Source organism: Eurytemora carolleeae, unplaced genomic scaffold (assembly GCF_000591075.1).
Source record: "Eurytemora carolleeae unplaced genomic scaffold, Eaff_2.0 scaffold2689, whole genome shotgun sequence".
NCBI classification, from domain to species: domain Eukaryota; kingdom Metazoa; phylum Arthropoda; class Copepoda; order Calanoida; family Temoridae; genus Eurytemora; species Eurytemora carolleeae.
The window spans coordinates 1-8,217 of NW_019398573.1; the positions used below are offsets into that span (position 1 = coordinate 1).

Genomic DNA, 8,217 nt, shown 5'->3' on the forward strand with positions numbered 1-8,217 from the left:
CGAAATATTGAATAAAATATACAATCTCAAATTTTACAGTGTGTAAACTTTAAATATACTTTTCTTTTTTAAATTTAAATTTAACAGATTTCTATAAAAAATTAGATGATGGCAGCTGCAAATATTTGGATTTTTTTCTAAATCTCCATTTTCTTCTTGTTGTTTTTGCATCATCCATCTTGATCGATTAGTTTTGAAAAAAGAAAAACTTTGTGTTACACTTAGTTTTTTATTCGTCTTGTAACTAGTCATTGTTGTTAACCCTTTTTGAGGTCAAACCTTTTGTGTGGAAAGTCATCTTGAGCCCTTGCAGTGGTTTCAATATCAATTGTGGGTACTTATAAAATTGAGGATGCTTGATCCCAAAACTAAAGGTATCACAGCAGAGTATAACGACCATTAGATATTAAAGAGGAAATACATAAATCAGTAGTTCTGCATTAGATGGTAATCAATGCTTGATCCCAAGATTTAAAACATAAATGTTTTGACTTCTTGGATAAGTTTTAATGAATTTGAGCTAGGTCCTCTAACTTTTTACTCTGTCTGGACTACTTAATACCAATGAGTTTAAATCTATAGAACATGGAAAAATTCTGAATTATTGATTCAAGATATGTGGTTGAACCATCTCTAGCCCTATCTGAAATTAATTTCATCCAGTTGATGGTCCAGTTTCAATGGAATAAGTATTTTAGAGAGTTGATTCCCTGGATTGGAACAAGCTTCTGGATCATCAGAGATATCTTTGGCGAGTTCAACTACTTCTTCACTTATGTTGTTGTGGTAACCGCAAGAGTAAGAGCATTTTTGCTGAATTGATAGTTTATGGTTAACAATATTTGTTTGATTTGTTGCTATTATTCTAATCATCATTAATTAATCAAGAACAATGGCTGATTGATACCATATTTAATAGTTGACTTTAGTTAGCTGCTAACATAAGTTAACTGCTAACAATAGTTAACTGCTAACAATAGTTAACTGCTAACAATAGTTAACTGCTAACAATAGTTAAATTTTCTGTGCTTAATTGTTGAAGATGTTGAATTGTAATCTTATTAGTTAGTACCCTTGGGAATCATGAACACTGTGTCCGAATTTAATGAATTTAAGCCGGGTCTCAAATCACCCTAAAACCGGTTTCAATTGAGCTTCGGCTTAAATCTTGAAAAAACTTCATACAATTTTAAGTGGAACCAACCATATTTGAGCCACGGTTTAAATTTAAGCCGACTCTCAAATTCTTTAAATTCAGCCTCGGGTTGATTATAACCCTTTCTAATTATTAACAATGCTTAACTATTATTGGTCTTAACTTCTTAATCCCAAGGATGGTTTATGATACAGTTATCAATCATGAACAAATCTAGGTTAATAATACTGTTGATTTGGTTTTGTGTAGTTTTTGTTTAACTCCAGCATGGGTTTATGGAATATGGTTACTCTATTTAGATTATGTTTAACTCCAGCATGAGTTTATGGGATATGGTTACTCTGTTTAGATTCTGTTTAACTCCGGCATGAGTTTATGGGATATGGTCACTCTGTTTAGATTCTGTTTAACTCCAGCATGGGTTTATGGGATATGGTTACTCTGTTTAGATTAAATTGAACTCCAGCATGGGTTTATGGAATATGGTTACTCTGTTTAGATTATGTTTAACTCTAGCATGCTATTATAGAATATGTTTACTCTGTTTAGTTTATGTTTAACTCAAGCATGGGTTTATGGAATATGGTTACCACAATACGATATTTCTACCTCTTAAACATCCTTATTATACAGGTATAGATTCAAATCAAATTGTTGACCGGCCCAAGGGAAGGTTTATGGAACAAAATTGGAGAAAAAAAAATTCTTGAAAAAAGTTTAATCTTTTTTTTAAATGCCCCAATTAGAAAAATCTGCTAAAATAGAAAGTTTATAATGGCCAACTTTCAGAGCAACAGTTAAAACCAAAAATTATTTACAGGAAAGGGGGCACACAGCAAGCTGAAAGACTAGTTTATAATTATTTACAGGAAAGGGACACACAGCAAGCTGAAAGACTAGTTTATAATGAAATTCACTTGAAGTCTATTTCTTTTAATAAAGTCAATGCAAAATAATGTTACTAAAAGTATATCTATATAGAATATAAAGCTCTTTGCTCATATATATATCATGTATGTATCTGTAGGATGTAATGAATGTATATAATAAATTCAAAGAACACTAATCCGCCAACTCTTTCCTGAAAATACGCAGAAAAAATACTGAAATATTCTGCAGTCGAGAACAGACCTCACTGAAGCTTGGTCCATGACAATTGGTCCATGAAACATTGTGCATGAGGATGTTTATCTGTTCTTCTGATTAAACAATAAATTGAATATATATATGTATACATGTTAGCTATAGCTGGCCAAACGGCTGTACCAAATTAGCTGACATTTTTGAAAGATGGAATTTTTTTGGATAATTATTATTTTTTTCAAAATTAGAAATTTTTAAAAAAGTTTTATAAAATTCCATAGGCAATGTCGAACATTTCAGGTAGTACCATAGGAACGCTAACCAGCTGCTTGGTCATTTTCCATTTATATGATTTTTCTGCATTACAAATATTTTATCAGTGAAAAAGAGTAGAAACTAATGTACTTTGTTTGTGTACAGAAATTTTCTCCGTTTAACAACAGTACAGTTTGCAAACACCAACCAAATCAAGACAATCTTTGGCAGATGAAAAATTCAGAAAACGGAATTAAAATGTTTAGAAGAGAATAATATGGAAAAGAACAAATGTAAAATGAACGATCTAGATAAAGGTCCTTGTTGTATATGAACATGGAAGGAACTATGTCAAAAATTTATAACATTCCTTCATATGAGCTCTCTCTTAATTAATGGTGTACACACACATATTTCTATTTCAGGATATTTCCGACGCAAGTATGCTGAAATTCGGAAAACTGGTAAATGTTCGTTCTTGACATATTATTTACTGATTCCTATGACAATCTATTAAAAGACAATTTTTTGACACTTGCAGAACAATTTTTGTATAAAATACTGGTAATTTCTTTAAATTTTTGTATGTATTTTTAAGTTTAACAAATGAGACAAATTAAAAAAGTAAACCAGCATAACTAATTAATATCAAAATGACTCTGCAAGTGTAGAATTAAGGATATTCATATTTGAAAAATGTCCCTTTTTATGAAATTTTTTTGGAAATAATTATTTTCTGCCCAAATTGGCTAGTTTTTTTGTGCCAGAAAATTGTGAAAAATTAAAAGCAAAAATTTTTTTCACAAATGGGGCACAACTTACACGAACATTGTTAGTTCAATTTGTGTCATAAAATATGAGAACAATTGAAAACTAATAATAAATGCCAAGTAAGCTTGCAAATAAAGTGAGCAGAGTAGCAGAAAATTATTATTTGCGCAAAATTTTGTTGAGCTTAATTGTACATTAAGTTTGTGACAGTCTGTACCAATTGCACAAGCAAATTTGCCCAAAATTTCAAAAAATTTGCCAGGAGGGAAATCCTGCACCTGGAAGTCTTTTAATCTAATAATTTAGGTTATCTTGCTTCATGTGCTGGGATCAATTTGCTTTGATTTGATCATGGCTTGGCTAGATGTTTTCCCCCTTATGGCAAAGGTAACATTGGTTTTAAATCCTGATGAACTCTTTTTACTTTATCTCTTATCTCATCTTTTTGGTTATAGAGAGTCTAAAACTAAAGAATTTTTTGATAATGAATTCAAGGTTAAATTAAACTTAATCCAAGACTCTTATTTCTTCATATAATGGGTCATATGATTAAGTAAACGCTGCATCATTGTGTAGAGAATCATGATCAATTGATAGAAAATGCTCGTATTCTGCAATACTGGGGTTATGTATTTAACTTGTTGATTTAGGTGATTAATAAATATTTATTGGTAGCGTTAAGTTAAGAGTTAATCTAAGTTAACATTTAAGTTCTTACTATTTGGGTTTTTAATTCTGGAAGCTGTATCTTCAAATCTGCAATTATAACAGTAATAAAATTAGATTTTCCACAGCACATCTGATAGATATGGCCTTAACACTTTAGTAGATAGTGTTATTATTTATCTCAGTATGTGATTAATTTCAGGGAGGGATAGTTTATGCAATGGCATCTGAGGAACTATTCTATTCTCTACCTGAAGTTCCCCGTACTCAAGCATTAAGCCAAGGAGTTATATGGAGAGAGAAACATTAAAGAACAGTCAACATAATTCCCGGTGACATTTAAGAGTAAAAACTGTTTAACCTTTATCTTTGGTACTTTTTCTAATTTTCAATTTCACTGAATATCATTACTCAACAATCTAAAATTGAGAACCATCATCATAACTATACAAATATCAAAGATAATTTATTATTTAGATCGGAAAGGGTAAAAAAAGTACACATTGTGAATAATGCAAGTAAATCTTTAACTCAATGGTCGCCTAAAATTACATTATAATTGATTCCTTCTCCTTATAATTACCATGACCATAGGAACTTACATCTTGTTCACCATCATCTACCAGGTTAAATTCTAAACCTTATTCTTATTAACAAGCAATGTTTAAACTGTAGGACCCTTAAACTAGTAAATTATAAAGAGACATTTATAGAGTCAAAAAAATATTTATTTTGTCTCAAACAAATATCAAAGTGTGACACATGTTTCTACATGCATTTTTCAAGGGTTTTCCACCCTGTACCCTATAAATAAAAAATAAAAAATTTTAACAAAAAATCCTTTAAATTAGTATTCATGAAAAGTCACAAAATTTCACAGTGATAGTGTAAAAAATGAAAGTGCTAGGACAAAAAATAGCGAGTTCTAACCATTAAATAAAAAAATGTCAAGTATACTGTAAAATTCAGCAAGCAAAGCTGGATCTTTTTTAAATGCTTTAGCTTTTAGTTTTAACGGAAAGAATGTAATGTCCATTAACTGTGCAAGCTATTAACAGTTGTTTTCAATATTAATAATGTTAAGGGTCTTCCAACACTTCAAAATCTCCTTAAAAAAATCTTTCATGCCTATCAAATTGGATTTAGTGTACAAGCCGCATCACCAAATTACAAATAAAATCTTAAAAAGATCCATCAAATATTTAAAGAAAATCAAAATACATAAAAAAAAAAAATTTTTGCTAGTGCGATGCAATTTTACCTGAAGAAACGAAAGTTGCCATTTTATAATATACCATTCGTTTTGTTTTGTTTTTAACCATTAATATTTTTTTAAATGGCTAATCTCACTTGGACGTCCCATGTTTTCTTGATTAGCCAAAATTGTCAAGGGTACTGTATTAAATAGGACATGCCACTTTAGATAATAATGGAGGGTAACCAGGAATTACAACCACAGTCCCTTTACACAATATATATTCTGAGAAGGGCTATTTAGGATTTTAACAAATTTTAAACTTGAAACAAAAGTCAAGTTGGACCAAATATTTTACAATTACAAATTTACAGATTTCCAATGAACCAGATTTTTGTTGATTATGTCTTTTTTAAAACCATTTTTTCATTCAGTTTAAGATATTACATATATTTTCTATTTCTTGATTAAAACAGTTTTGAATTTATTCAGATAAGCGTGTATCTTGTGAAATGGTACAAATTCAGACAGGTGGTTTTTAATTTGATGATTTTAAGCCCAGTATAATGTTGAATGTTACACAGATATATGAAATGAATTTAATTATTTGCTTGTCTTTGTATGTTTGCCTGTTCTTTTAGGGATTTTATTTAGATTTATTAAATAAAAACAAATTAAACATTATTTGGCAAATAAATAAGGACAATTTATCCCTCTTATTACTGCTTATTACTGTATGCAATTGTTCACAGTGATATTCTTTAAGAACCAGAATTTCTTAACATTTCAGAGAAAACTTGAAAGTTGTCTTTGATCTTTAAAATAGACATTCATTTATTATCCTAAATTTAGCAATATTTGTAATGAAACAAAATCAAAAAATAATTCCATTTCTTCCATTTCTAAGATGTTGTCTGCAAATTTTCTGCATTGACATTTTTTTCTAAGAACTGAACAATCTGTTTGATAATTATTTTTACCATTTGTTAATGGAATCTTTCTCTATTTTCAAAAACTTGCTGTTCTTTAAAGGATCGTTGCTCAGCTATAGCTATAACTTACAAACTAGCTACTTCAGGTGCTGAAAACTGAGGCTGCCTCCTCCAACAAACCTCGCAAGAAAACTACAGCAATTAGTGCTCTAGCTAGCATCCTGGTCATGGGAGCTGGATGCTTGTTTTTTGTAAATCATTTCTATGTGTAAGATGTTTTAATACTAAATTCAAAACCTAATTTCCAGGTCAAATTTTTTGTATTCTTAATATTTTAAGAAATTTCCTTATCTTCTGTGGTCTCATGTCAAATTTAAAGAATTTAAGCTCCATCTCAAATTTAAAACACAGCTCAAACATGTTTTGTTCCACTAGACATTGTATTTAGAGTTTCAAGACATAAGGTAGCACTTAATTGAACTGGTTTTATGTGGTTCAGCAATGGGGTTTAAACTCAACCTCTGGTGTAATGGTTAAAACTTTTATTTATGATGTCTGTTAACATCAAGAGAGCTCAACAACCATTAATCATTTGACCAACATTTAAATACACTTTTAACTCCTTTCCTTGGCCATTCCCAGCACGAATGAGGTATTCTGCACTAATGTTAAGTCATTAACTGGAAGGGTAGTCGCTAAGTATTAATCCTTGTTGATTTAAGATATACAGAATTTGGTTTTCAATGATTCTTCTAAGGGTTCTAAATATGTGTAGAATTTACAACAGCAAAGAGGAGAACAAACCTATAGCGTCTACACATCATGACCTGGAACCTCTATAGTCTTTCAAGAATATCACCAATCTTGTTCTAATTGATCCAGTAAGCTGAATTATATTGGATTCCTTAACTTTTAGCAATACTTACCAAGCTGTTTGACCTAAAAACTAATGTATCTTAAATACAGTTTGATTTTAAACAATTTTTCCAGGTTTCTTGGAACAATGCAACTACATCATCCTCTACTCAGGCTTAAAATTGAACATAATATTCTTTTATTAAGACCTCAGTTGGTAGAATCAAACCTGCAAGAGAAACAAAAATGAAAAAACAAATCATTTTCTTTTAAATGTTTGTTTACAAATGCTTCCAAAGTGTAGTTTTGTACAAAATAAGATTTGGTGCCAACCAAATGAAAGTTTACACATTGCATGCAAATAATCATTTTGTTATGAATGGCTCATCTTATTTGCACATCTGCTGATCAGTCCTTTTCTTTGGTTTGTGCAAACTTTTCAGGGGGGTTATTACATTTTGCATGAGAATTGCCAGTAACCAACAATAGGAAAGAATTGAATTAAAATTTACTTAGATATTAAATCTTGGGAATTTAATGTTCATGAGTAAAATGCAAATAACTTAAATAGAAATAAAATGTACAAATCTAAGTTTCTTGTTCATATTCAGCTTACTAACTCTTTCCTAAAAGCAAAATATCTAAGAATCCTTTTCCTTTCAGAAAACAATAACTTAAGAAGAAATTTAACTCATTTTTCGTAGCCTTACCCAAGCAGCCAAGTTAACATGTTTGTCTTTAACATTTCATATACAAATTTGAAAAAAGTTATCTAAATTAACTACAAAAAACACAGGAAAGAAGTTGGAACTACCCTATTTGCCTCCCATTCCAGTTTGATCAAATGTTCAAATTTTTTTTCTGCTGTTCTTTAGAAACTTGACTATGCTACAACATTCAGGAAAAGGTTAAAAGGTTTTAATTTTTAAAGATTTTGAGTAAAATCTTTCCTACTAAACAGGTAATTTATGGTTTCTGCCAAAAATCAAAGTTTAGGGTCAAGAAAGTTATATTTTAAGGTTTCAAAAACTTTTTGAAGAATTGTTTATTTCAAACAAAATTGCAAATCTTAAATGTTTTGAAAATTTTTTTTTATTGATATCATTTTTTGGGTTCAGCAGATTTTTCAAATTTATCTAAGAGAACTATTTCACAGTTTACCCATGGTTCATTAACTGAACAAACTAAAAAATCAGATTTACTGATTTCTTTCATAAGTTTTGCTCAAACCTTTTGCACTTTAAACACAGAAGATGCAGACCTTGCACACTAAGATATGGTCTCTTTGTGTTTGCATACCTTGT

The 8,217-nt window shown here is 30.0% G+C and overlaps 1 long non-coding RNA gene across 1 annotated transcript; it reads left to right on the plus strand.

Moving 5' to 3' along the window:
• The first annotated feature begins 138 nt into the window (after nucleotides 1-138).
• On the plus strand, nucleotides 139-7,808 carry LOC111717506 (uncharacterized). Its single transcript, XR_002768797.1, has 8 exons — nucleotides 139-798; nucleotides 2,920-2,958; nucleotides 3,572-3,652; nucleotides 4,134-4,557; nucleotides 5,619-5,657; nucleotides 6,205-6,326; nucleotides 6,834-6,939; nucleotides 7,049-7,808. It is a non-coding gene; the product is annotated as an uncharacterized LOC111717506 (long non-coding RNA).
• Nucleotides 7,809-8,217: the final 409 nt, after the last annotated feature.